This window comes from Elephantulus edwardii, unplaced genomic scaffold (assembly GCF_000299155.1).
Source record: "Elephantulus edwardii isolate Elephantulus edwardi_28Jun2011 unplaced genomic scaffold, EleEdw1.0 scaffold00108, whole genome shotgun sequence".
Classification (NCBI taxonomy): Eukaryota; Metazoa; Chordata; class Mammalia; order Macroscelidea; family Macroscelididae; genus Elephantulus; species Elephantulus edwardii.
The window spans coordinates 9,299,415-9,312,931 of NW_006399858.1; positions in this window are offsets into that span (position 1 = coordinate 9,299,415).

Genomic DNA, 13,517 nt, shown 5'->3' on the forward strand with positions numbered 1-13,517 from the left:
AATTGGCACAGAACAGAGCAGAGTTTAGGGCCGTTGTACATAGGGTCGCTATGAGTCTTTGTGCTACTCCACAGCACATAACAACTACAACAATGTTGAAGAATCTATCTAGTTTTGAATGCTAATTTCATCTTCCCTAACTTTTCTAAAATCTCTTAGTTCCAGATTTCTTGTGAAGACTCTGAGATTTACTATGTATACATTACTCTTATATATAAAGCAACATGTAATTTAAAAGCACTGGGCATAGTTAGTAATTAACCTTTTACATATGGTGAGAGCCTAAATACTGTAGATTAAAGAGTTTACCATCAAATTTGTTTAGGCCATTTTGTAACATATTCAAATGTCATACTCTGTTAGGACTTTCCAGAGGAACTCGTTTTCTGTTCTTTTTGCCACTATTATGTCTTGAGTCCTGATTCTTTTTGGCTGCCCATACCCAATAATGTTCTTAGTTTACCAATTGCAATGGAGATTGGTAATGAGCTGGCTGTGTTATCATCTATTTTTATTTCTTTTTTTCTTGCATTATTCTCAGGATTCCTAGATTCTGAACTCGGTTCCAAGAAGGTGCACAATCAGTATTTACTGAATTACTTAATAATGGATTTATCTCTATTCTAGATTATGTACAATATAATGTATCTTTCTATGCAGATGCTGATCTCTAGATCATTGTGTCTTAAATCTGTATAATGTACATCTAGTAGGTTTAATGAGTTCCACTAGAATCCTAATCTTTGAAAGGAAGTAAACTAACCTCAGTCTCTGAGTTTATAACATGCAGAAATGCAATTTCACTCCAAGGATTGTTAAAAAATGAAAATAAGATAATATATGTGAAGAGTTTGTAAACAGTGATATTTCTTAAAGTGCTATTACATTAGTACTGCCATTAATCACAATAGCCACAATTTATATCCCATTAGACAAATTCTAAGGATTTTTGGTCATTATGCCAGCTCATTGCAAGAAATATCTACCTAATAACTATACAATGACCTGAGGCTTGGGACCACCAATGCTAGGCCAAAGTATAGAATACTTTCATTGCAATATATTTGCAAATAACATGACTTTTAGTAACGTAACCTGAACTGGATCACAGAAATCTTTAATATACCTGTTTTAAACTATGAAGCTTAAGAAAAATGGCAGCCACCAGACATGACATTCAATCCATGAGCAAACAATTGGATGCATTATATTTAATCTGCTAGGTGTATAACTATAGAAAGAAAGAAACCCACAAACTTCTAGCTGTTCTTGTTGTTATGTGCCATTGAGTTGCCTGCGACTCATAGAGACCCTATGTACAGCAGCTCTGAACCTTGTCCTGTCCTGAGCCAGTCTCACTAATTTCGACACACCAACTCCCATTGCCCCAGTTACTGTCTCAATCCATCTCATCTGGGGTCTTTTAGCTAGTCAAAATAATAATGAGACTTATGATAAGTAAGCCAGGAAATCTGAGTCTTTCCCAGCTAAATTATTAACTATTTGAAATGCACTCTTTAATGAGTTACTTCACACCTCTGTTTTTTCACTTGCTAAAGGAAAATGACCATACTGAATTCTTGATTTTGCGAACATAGAATATGGAATTTCTAAAACCTCAAGAATGAATCCAACGGGCCAGAATGGGGCTAAAGTGTGCTGGAATGGCATGGCTCAGGTATTAGCCTCATTCTGATGGTGTTACCCGGGAAAGAGTTGTGCTTCTAACCCAAAGGGCACACCTCTCTGGTGGTTCAACTCCACCAATAGCTTCTCTGGAGAAAATGGGAAATCTCTTCCTGAGCAGTTTATAGCCTTGGAAACCCAATGAAGAGTCAGCCATGGATCAGTTATGATTTGACAGCAGAGAGAGAAATATTCCCATTTGGGGATATCTTCTAAATTTTCCTTTGCAAAATAGTTCTTTTATAAAAATGTACTACAAGTTTTTCAAATTCACCATATCAAAAGTTGAACTCAACAGTTTTTTCTCCATCAGACAATAGAGTAATAATGCTAGTAACAATAAACATCATTTGGTTAAGGCACAGGAACTTAGGGCAAGAAAGAGAAGAGTGAGAGCTACCATTTAATTCATATTTCTTGCATGCTACCATTGAATTCTTATTTCCTATATTTTTTATTGCTTAAAATCATTAACTAGTTTAACTCAACAGCTTTATAACTATTAAACCCAACTAGTTTATAATGCAACTTTATAAAACTGATAACTCATTATATTCATCTTTTGCAGAAAAGGAAGGAGAGAGTACTGAAGATGGCACAGTGAGTGAGTGGTGGAGGCGGAATTTGAACCCTAAAAGTCTAGAGTCTATTTCATAGACACTAGTCAATGTGATAACTTATTTCTCAAAATTGGGTAGAGAGACTGTGACAGTAATGCAAAGGTCTGGAGGAGAAAAGGGAGAAAGAATCAAGACTTTGAAAGTATTAATAAGATGTAACAAAAGAGGGAAAGTTATAGGTCCACAATCATACCATTGTCAATGACATTTTTCACTCTCTGTTAGGTTCACAGGATGATTAAGGTGGTATTACAGTCAATAGTCACATCTGAAAAATAATTTTAGAACAAACTTGCATTAGAGAACCAAGTCACTATTTTTCCAGAGAACTAATAGATAAGAATCTAATGGTAGCACAATAGATAAGACTATTACAAACTGAAGAAAAAGAACATGAAAACAGTGGTCTGTAGAATTCGCTAGTAAGTAGTGAGATCATTACCCAGCAGTATTTCAAGGCTTACACTAGCCAGATTTCTCATTTATTACTTAATATTAAAGAATAAATCACCAATTTCAAAATAAAAGAAGACCCTAGACACTATGTTGTTCAGACTCTTACTTATTAGATTTTTAGCATTTTCATTAAAAATAGATATTCTGAGACAATTTGTACAGTCTGAGCATTAGATAAAATTAAAGAATCATTGTAAATTTTACTATGTATTATAATAGCATTGCAAGTAAATTTTTTTCAGTTTGAACTTGAGTTCCTATTAACAAAATTACACCAAAATTTAAAACAGGAAGGATAAATTAAATGAGGGCTGGTGGTAATAGAATGATAATTTAAAAACATTAACAATGTTTTGGGGTTCTGGACATAAAAGACATTTATTAAACCAATCTCTTTACTTTTGTACATATTTTAATGTTTCTATGATGATACTTCTCATTATCATAACCCAGAAAGACTTAGGGAGAACATCTACACGCAAAAAAAAAATATACAAATGGCACATAAATATATGAAAAATATTTAACTTCTTTACCAATAAGAAAAATGCTGAGTTACTATTTAGTACCTTATATTGTTAGTTAAGAACTCTATTTGTGCCTTGGATAAAGTGCCATTGCAAACTTAAAGGCTGAAGTGTGACCCCACTAGGAGGCCCATGGGAAGATGCAGCAGTGTGCTTCTTTAAAGATTATAGCCATAAAAAGCCCATGGGACATGGCTAATCTGCCTATAGAGTCAGTATAAACTGGAATTGTCTTAATAACAATAGGTTCAGATTCTGGTTTGATTGTTGTTAGTTGTCATCCAGTAAAGTGTGACTCATGATGAGCTCATATGCTTTTAAAAAGGTAGAATTACTCTGTAGAGTTTTCAAGGCTATGACCTTTTGGATGAAAATCACCACACTTACGTGAGTTTGAACAGTCACTTTCAGCTAGTGGTTGAGAGCTTAGTTATTTATCCTGTTCAATAAATTAGCACCTGTATAATCAGCAAGTATTTAAACACTCAATAACATTATTATTATCATCAGAGTGACACTCATACACATTGCTGGTAGAAATACAAATGGTCCCACCCATATGATAAGGTAAGGAATTTAGCATATCTAACAAAATTGCATAATCATTTATTATATTATCTCAAAATTTCTTATTTGGAAATTTGACCTGAAAATACACAGCAGATTCTAAAATTCCCATGGAATTATTTATTCCTGTGTTATTTGTACAGGCAAGATATCGAAAACATACCACATTCTTGGTATGTTGTCAGAAGGTACAGGTCCTTGGAAAAGATGTCATGATTGGAAAGGGTCAGTAAAGAGAAAAGACACTTAATGAGAGAGATTGGTATGGTGACTACAACAATGAGACTAAACATGGCAGGAATTGTGATGATGGCGTAAAAGTTTTTGGGGTCATGTTTTTTGGGGTTGTGTTTGATGTGTGTTACTGTTCTTTTCCCCCCAAGAGCAGGTGTCCTTGAGCTTTTACCTACAGTGGAACTCTGCTCAAAGGTGTGGCTTTAAAACCCTGGAAGGGGAGAAGATGGGACTGCAGGCCAGGGCAGCCTCCAGCTGTTGGGCCAAATTTATTCATTTTTAAATTAATATTCTTTTAATGACACAACAATCTTTTGTCTATTTGCTGAACTGAACAACTTTGTGTTGCTGTGATGCTGCACACTGTTCCACAGTCTTGTCAAATACCATAATGGTTACCTGTTATGTACAGTGTTTGGATGAGCTTTCAGATTGATTTATGCTGCGAAGCAGGTGTGGCACCCACTTCCTAAATTAGATGCCTCAAAAAACTCTACAAATTCTCTAAACTCTACAAACTCTATAAATGTAAAGAAATCATGGTAGTTATATAGTAGAGTTCTGTACAGAAAAGATGTTAGTTATAGATCAAAGTTCAGGTCTTTTGTGCAAAACTTACTCTCAGTCATATTTGACTTGACAACACTTACCCACTGCTAAATTAAACTAGTGCTGTTATAGCTGGAGGAACAATCTTCCACTTGTACATCACTCTTTTGAATTGGAGACATGAGAAATTTCCAGTTATGGAAAGGCAGTAATTCTTTTGTTCATAGAGTCACTATGGGTCACGCTCGACTCGATGGCAAACAACAACAACAACAACAATATTGAATAACTTTTGAAGACAAAAATCCTCACCATTGGCCCAATAGCCAGCCACATAATAGACAAAGAAATTTGACGTCATCAATTATTTCCTTTTATTTGGATTTATAATCAACACTCTTGGCACAAGTGGTCAAGAAATAAAAAATATGTATTACATTGGAGTAAATCTGCTGTCAAGGACCTCTTTAAGGGGTTAGAGAGCAATGACGTCAGCTTAAAGACTAAGATGGATTTGATTCAAGCCATGATCTTTACAATTACTTGTTAGGCATCTGAAAGTTGGGTAATGGCTAAGGAAGACAGAAGATGCCTTTAGGTTGTGGTGCTGGAGAAGAGTACTGTATATTCCATATACTGTCAAAAGCAAATATGTCTTGGAGACAGTGAAGCCACAGTGGACTTTGGAGGCAAGGAGGATGAAGCTTTGTCTCATATATCTGAGGCATGTTGTTAGGAGAGGCCACTTCTTGGACAAGGACATCATGCGAGGAAATGTGAAGAACCAGTGGAAAAGAAGAAGACTCTCAGTTGAATGGATTGACACAATGATTGTAATAACAGGTTCAAATGTATTTGAGATAATGAGGATAGCACAGGTTACATTAGGGTTACAGATACATTTTTCATGGGATCACTATGAGTCTTAGTCAATTCGAAGACACAGCAACAATGTTGAAAATATGCTCAGTTAAAGAAACCAGTTACAGAGAACCACTTATGGCATGATTCCATTATTTATGAAACTCCTAGACTAGGCAAATAAGTAGAGATTGGTTAATGCCTAGAGTTGGGAATGTTGCATACAAATAAGTTGTTGTTAAATGCCTCCCAGTTGAGCATGACTCATGGTGACTCTATGAACAGATCTGAACCCTGTCCTATCCTGTGCCCTCCTCAACATCTCTGACACACTTGAGCTCATGATTGCAGTCATTGTGTCAATCTACTTGGTCAAGGGTCTTCCTCTCTTTCACTGTCCCTCTATTTCTCTATCTCTCTGTCCTTTCCAAGCATGATGTCTCTAAGGGGTGACTGCTAATTGGCATGGAGCTTTTATTTGGCCATTGAAAATGTCCTGAAATTGATTGTTCTAATGGTTGCACAGTTCTGTGACTTTTTAAAAACCTGTAAGATTGTGCACATTTAATAGGTGAATTGTATGGTATGTAAATGAAGATACTTTTCATATACAACATACCCACATAAACAACACACATGGATATAAGATGCAAGACATACACGAGAAACAAATGAGTGAAGGTATTTCATGGGTCGTTTTTTAAAAAAAAATATATGTATATATATAATGTGCATGCTGTTTTAAGTTCTGTAAATAGCAATAGTGTTTTTTTAAAATATGGAACACTTCACAAATTTGCATGTTATACTTGTGCAGAGGTCCATACCAATCTTCTCTGTATCATTCCAATTTTAGTATATGTGCTGTTGAAATGAGTACAGCAATAGTATTTTTTTAGCAATAGTATTTTTATAAAAGATATTTAAAAGAACACCTAAGAACATTGCTTTAATGGCATCTCAGTGCAAAATCTGATATAATTTGAACATCAAAAATGATATTGACAAAAATATATTGTAATCCATGGAATGTCTTTTTCTAGCTTTTTTTATTGTGAAAAACATGTATGGGGATACAAAGGATGAGAGTTGGGAGCAGAAGTGTGAGAAAGGGCATGGATGAAATTACAAAGCTACACAATTTGGTGGGTGGAGGGAGTAGGCAAAGGAAATGAGAACAATTCAGTGGGGACCAGCAGAGACGGGGTAATGGTAAGCATAATCCAATGGTGATTAATTTTTTTTAACAAAGAAATTGTCTTACTCACTTGTGAGTTTATCATTTGGGAATGGGGCGTGGACTTTCAGGCTTCTTCATTTTGAACAGGGACGTTGATGGAAGGGGCAAGGGGAGCCCACTTTAACACCTTACTGGTGGTCCTGGGTTGAAGCTGCATTCCTTCTTGTTCTGTTAGAAGGTATTTTTCTGACATTTACTCCCCTCTGGACAGCAAAGTGTTTGCCAAGTTGGGTCCAGTGGGGATGGCTGGCTGAACCCTGAGGATCCATCCTCCTTTGCTTCCTTAGCTCACAGTTATATTTCCCTTTTGTCTCTGGAATTGGATTCAGACTTCAGGTCTGGAGTAAAACTCAGTGTTAAGGTTACCTATAGGAAAGACTTTAGAAGGACTTTGGAGGTATTACTTATAGGTATACTGGGAGAAAGGTGGAGGAAAATGGCTTAGATAAAATTCTTTGTATACCCTAGGCAGTTTTCCCCAGAGACCTGAAGGCTTTCCCAGGGGCTGGATAGCACACCGCAAGGGCTGGATGGCACACCCCAAGAGCCAAAAGGAACACCTTGAGGTTCGAACAGCTCTCCCCCAGGTTCTAGATGGCACACCCAAGGATTGAATGGATCACCCCAAGGGTCAAACAGCTCTACCCAGGGACGGGGTGACAAACCCCGAGGGCTGGGTGGCACACCTCATGGGCCAGGCAGCACACCTCCCTACTGAAGTCCCCCTTCCCAAGGTCTGGGCCCTGCACCTCACTGAAGACCATGGCCAGGGACAGTACCCCCAGTTCCCAGGCACCACCATTGCCCCCCTTCCCTTCACTAAGTGGTCAGACTGCAATTCAAAGTAGGCATCATATCCTTGAAGATGTATCATGGAAGTGTTGCAGACTAGAAGACACAAATTTAAGCACAATTGATAACAGTGCATCTAAATTCCAAAATCAATCTCCATAATAGTATATGTGTTTCCTATTGCCAAAGGGGCCCTTTAGAGTAGTGAGAGAAGATCTTCACCCTGAAACCCACAATGTCCCTTTTCAGCAGGAAGTAGCTAAGAGAATATGCCATCCCCTTTTCCTTATGAACGAGGGTGAAGTCTCTCTCAGGGAGGAGTGATAGGGAATGGCAAAGGACACACTGACAAAGGAGATTAATCAGTACTGGCTTTGACAAGCACTGTGGCAACTGGACAATTAAAACAGACTTTCAAGGGGGGGAAAAAGAACAACGAACTGGGGAGGAGGGTAGAGAAACCAGTGCAACAATGAATGAATGAAAACCCAAAATCTCTGTAAATGTTCATTAAAATTAATAATTTTTTTTTAAACAGTGAAGATGAAAAAAAAAACCCCAAAGTAGGCATCACTACCCTCTCCCTTCACAAATGGAAAAGGAGGCTCTGAACAGACTCTCCCTATGTCTAAATCGTTCTTGGCAGCAGTAGTCAAGAAATCAAAAGATGTGGTGTATTGAGGAGATCTGCCTCTTGGATATGTTGTTGTTATTGTTGTTATTGTTGTTGTTGTTAAGTGTTGTCAAGTTGTAGACAACTCATTGCAACTCTTATCAGTCCATTTTGTTGATGACCTTCTTCTTTGGCCTGTCCAAGGAAATCTTCTTCACTGACAGTGAGATGCTTTCCCATATCAAGTTCTTCACCTCCTGAAGCTTCATGGTGCTGCTGCTGCTGCTGCCCCTTCCTTCCCCCACCCCCGTCCCACACTGGAGGCCCGCAGCTCCTGGCATCCTCAGTCACTGGCTGTGCAGGGGCTCCCTCACACTGGCCATGAGGCCCAGCACTTGCCACTTGGTCCAGGCCATGGGATCCGTGGGCCCTAGCCACAACGGCCCCATGGGGTTGCAGCAGCATGGGATCAATGGCAGGCAGAGGAAGGAAGTGGGACTCACCATGTTCCTTCAAGAATCCTGGTCCTCTTGATGTTGAGCTTCAGTCCACACTGATGACCAACAGTCAACTGCCTGGCTGTTTAGGTATATATAAGTTGGATGGCCTGCTTCCGTGCAGCTTACGGAGCCTCATGCTCCTCACATCATGTCTCTTGCTGCTGCCATCTTGGTTCTGAGAACCTATTTTAGAATAAGTTTATTCTGCGGCAGTGTGGAGGCTCTGTTGTACCAGCTTCAGGGCCTGGGGCCCGCCATCCATCCCAGGTGAGAGAATCCTTGGAGTCCAGCCATGGAGGATCCATGGAGTTGCGGCAGTAGCATGGGCTCAGCCGTGGGGGCCTGGGAGCCATGGGACTCACCCATTGTTTTGGGGGAATCTTTGTTCTCTTGATGTTGAGCCTCGATCCATATTGAAGACCACTAATCAGCTGTTTAATTGTTCAATTATCAATAAACTGAGGACTGTGGTGGGTCACGGTGGCCCATTTCTATGCAGCTTGCTGATCCTGCAGTTCCTTACGTTGTTTCCTCTGCCACTGCCATCTTGGTTTCCTTGTCAAGCCTTCATATCCATAGTTTAAAAACAAAAAATCCATGAATGTATGTTATCAGTGTCATTGATTCAAATTTGACTCACAGCAACCCTATGTACAGTAACTGCATAATCATTGTTATTTTTTAACCCATTGTCACAGTTACTGCCAAACATCTAATTGATGATCTTCCTCTTTTACCAAGAATAATGTCTTTATTCCAAGACCAGCCCCATGATTGCAAGCCCAAATTATGTGAAATGAAATACTGTTATCCTCATTTCAAAAGAGCATTCTACAGAATTAGTCTACTAGGTCTAATGGTGTTTTTGTTGGGTCTTTAGGGTTTTCTATATACACTATAATATTGTCCTCATGTAGGGATAGTTTTACTTTCTCTTTGTCAATTTGGAAGTCTCTTATTTTATTCTCTTGCATAGTTGTCATAGCTAAGACTTTCAATACAATATTGAATGAGAATGATGATAGTGGGCACTCTTGCCTCGTCTCTGTTTCCAAGGGGACCTTTAGTCCTCACCATTGAGAAAAATGTTGCCACTTAGGTTTATGTATGTAATTTTAACTATTTGAGGAAATTTCCCTCTACTTTAATTTTGTTGCGTGTTTGAGAGTTGTGCCGTATTTTGTCAAAGACCTTTTCTGCATCAATTGATAGGATCATGTGTTCTTGTTGTTTGTTCATTTTGTGATGAATTGCATTGTTTTTCTTATGTTGAACCAACCTTAAATGTCTTAAAAGATAAAGAGCAACATATAAACTCAGTTGGATATTTCTACAACAACAAAGAAATAACTGAAAAGGAAACAAAAAAAAAACAACACCACCATGACTGAATGGATTAAGAAATTGTGGTACATTCACACAATGGAATACTATGCAACACGCAGGAGCAATTATTTTGAAAAATATTATGTAACTTGGGTGAGACTGGAGAGCATTGCGCTGAGCGAACTAATATAATCTCATAAAGAAAAATAATACATAAGTTATTATTATTACATAATATTATTGAAAAACAACGACATTGTAAAAATAGAAGAATGACTAGTAAAATATGTATAGGAACACAAGCGGTGGGTGTAGGAGTGGAGGGGTGATGATGGATGAGGCATAAACACAGGGTTGCACAGTTTGATGGGTGGAGGGAGAGGGGCAAGGAAAGGGAAAGGTTCTGGGCAAAAAGACACATAATGAACACAGTCAAGTGGTGATTAATTTTATAAAATAGAATACAGAAGAATGATTGTATGAAACACAATGTGAATTAAGAATAGTGTGAAACACAATGCATACAAATGTTGTAAGGAAATCAATTTTTTTTTAAAAAAAAAGGCAAACATCATTTATAACGGCCAACCACCACGAGTTTAAATACTTGGGAATAAAACTGACCTCCTCAAAGACAAAGTCTAAACTCTATTTTTATGGCACTATTTCCTGGCATTTGGAAGCAGGAATGACATCCACCTCCTAAACAATATTCCTCTGGAAACTCTATGAACTTTGAGAATCAACGATAGTTACAGAAAGGCTTCAGGCCTTTTGTTCATAAAATCACTGTGAATTGTGCTCAACTTGACAGCAATCAACAATAACAGAGACACAAAAGACCTATCTAGAGTAAACAATAAAACACTACTACAAGAAACAATTAAAGAGCTAATTAAATAGAAATATTTTCTCTGTTCATAGATAGCAAGATTCAACATAGTGAAAATGATGATCCTATCAAAAACAATCTACAGGTTCAACGCATCTTAATAGAGAAACCAAACTCTTTATTCAAGGAGATTGAAATGGCAATTTTCAGTTTCAATTGGAAAGGAAAGATACCCCAATAAGCAAAGCTCTTCTGAAAAATAAAAATGAAATGAGAAGAAGCATTACACTCCTTGATCTCAAAACCTGCTACCCAGCTCTAGTGATCAAAACAGCATGGTATTGGCGAAATAGACACAGAGTCCAATGAAATAGAATCAAGACCTAGAAATCAAGACATCTGCCTATACTCAATTGTTATTTGACAAGGAAATGAGACCCACTAAATAGGGAATTAACAACCTCTTTAATAATTGATGCTGGCAAAACTGGACATCTGCAGAAAACGGAAACAGAATCCATACCTCACCCCATTTATAAAAACCAACTCAAAGTGGATCAGAGATGTAGGAGTAAAACCAAAGCACATAAAGCTTATCAGAGAAAAATCAGGAACACATATAAAAACCCTAGTCTATGGTATAAACAGGATTGCAAACCTAGTAAAAAATTGCACAACCAGAATGTAAAGTCAATGAACAGGACCTTCTAAAAATCAGATCCCTGTGTGTTTCAAAAAGCTTTTCCAGTAAGGTGAAAAGGAAGCCAGGGGTGGGGGTGTGTGTGGAGTATTTGGCAATGACATTTCTGACAAAGGACTTACAACTAAAATTAATAGAATACTTCAGCACTTCAAAAAGAAGAACCCCACTACAAAATTGGCAAAACACATGAAAAGATTCTTCACCAAGGAGGATATTCAGATATTTAAAAAAAAAAACACTTGAAAAAATGTTTCAAATGACTAGCAGAGTGATGCAAATCAATACAATAATGAGATACCATCTTACCTCAGCAGTAATAGCAAAGTTTAACAGAATAGCAGACAATAAATGTTGGTGAGAATGCAGAGAGATTGGAATTCTCATGCACTGCTGGTGGAATTGTAAAATGATACAATCACTTGTAAGGAAGTTTGGCATTTCCTCAAAAAGGTGAATACAGAAATCTCATTTGACTCAGTTACTCTACCTCTAGGAGTATACCTCAAAAACACAAGAGCTGAAACTCATATGGAGATGTGTTCACCTATATTCATCACAGTGTTATTCACAATAGCAAGAAGACAGAATCAAATCAAATGCCCACCAACAAGCAGAGAAACGCTGTGAATTCCATTCATACAATGGACTTTGCAGCACTAAAGAACTATGAAATATTTGGAAAATACTACACTGTAAGGGAAGGGGTGTACAAAAGACAAATACTGCATAAGAACACTACTGTGAAGAAAGGAGGGAAACTGGGCAAGACATGTATAATTGTTCAAAAGAAGAAGAAGGAGAAGCGGAGTGGAGGAAAGGGAGAATCCCTAGAATAGCAGAGGTTAGAGGACGAATGGAGGATGAAGTAATAGGAAAGGTGTAATGGGGACTTGAAGAGGTAGGGTCATAAAAGACATAGGTAAATAGTTTTATAAAACACAATGTATAGGCAAGCTCTGGTGGCCTAGTGGCAAGAAGCTGAACTGCAATCCCAGAGGTGAGCCGTTTGAATCCACTAGATGCTCTGCTGGAGGAGGGACAATCTCAGATCTGATTTGACAGTACACACACAAAAAATAAAAAAATAATAAAAATTAAATTTAGAAAAAACCCAAAAGCCACAATGTGTATGAATGCAAAAACACAGCATACATGAATGAAAAACCACATATATGAATGATGGTATATAAAACAATGTATATTGAAAATTTTTTAAACTCATGGTTAAAGTGGCTACCATGCCATCTCAAAAAGCTAAAATATATTAATGCATAAAGATATTCTAAATGTGCTTCTTCCAAGACAGGTTTACTAGCTCTTTGGGTATCTATGGTATGTTAAATATTCTTCAAAACCACCACAGTAGAAAGGTATCATCAACTTTTTGGTCTTCCTTGTTCTTTGTCCAACTTTGGTCAAAGTTTTGACACTAAAGTAAAATATTTGCTTTCTTTTTAACACTGTAAAAAGGTCTCTTGAAGCAAACTCAACTAATATATAGTTGTGTTTGTTGGTTGTTGATTGCATAGGTATTGACTTTGGATCCAAGTAAAATTAAATACTTGACAATTTCAGTCTTTTCTCCCTTTATTATGATGTTGTTTATTGGTCCAGATGTGAGTATTTTTGGACCTTTATTTTTAAAGTGGAATTGCAATTTACTTTGAAGACTTTCATGTTTGAGCTTCATGAAGAAGTTTTGAGTCTTAATTTACAGCAAATAAAGTTTTTACCTCTGCATATTGTCAATTATTAATGAAATTCCCCTCAATCCTAATTCTACATTCTTCATATAGTACAGCTCCTCTGATTATGTGTGTGGCATACAGACTGATTAAGTATTGTGAAAGAATACAACCCTGGCTGACACTTACCCTGATTTCGAACCATGCAATATCCCCTAGTTCTGTTAGAATATACAGTAATATTTTTTAAAAGGAGAATAAGGAAGAGAGGTAAGGGGGAATAGAATACTTTGACTTACCAAGTTGTTGTTGTTGTTATGTGTCGT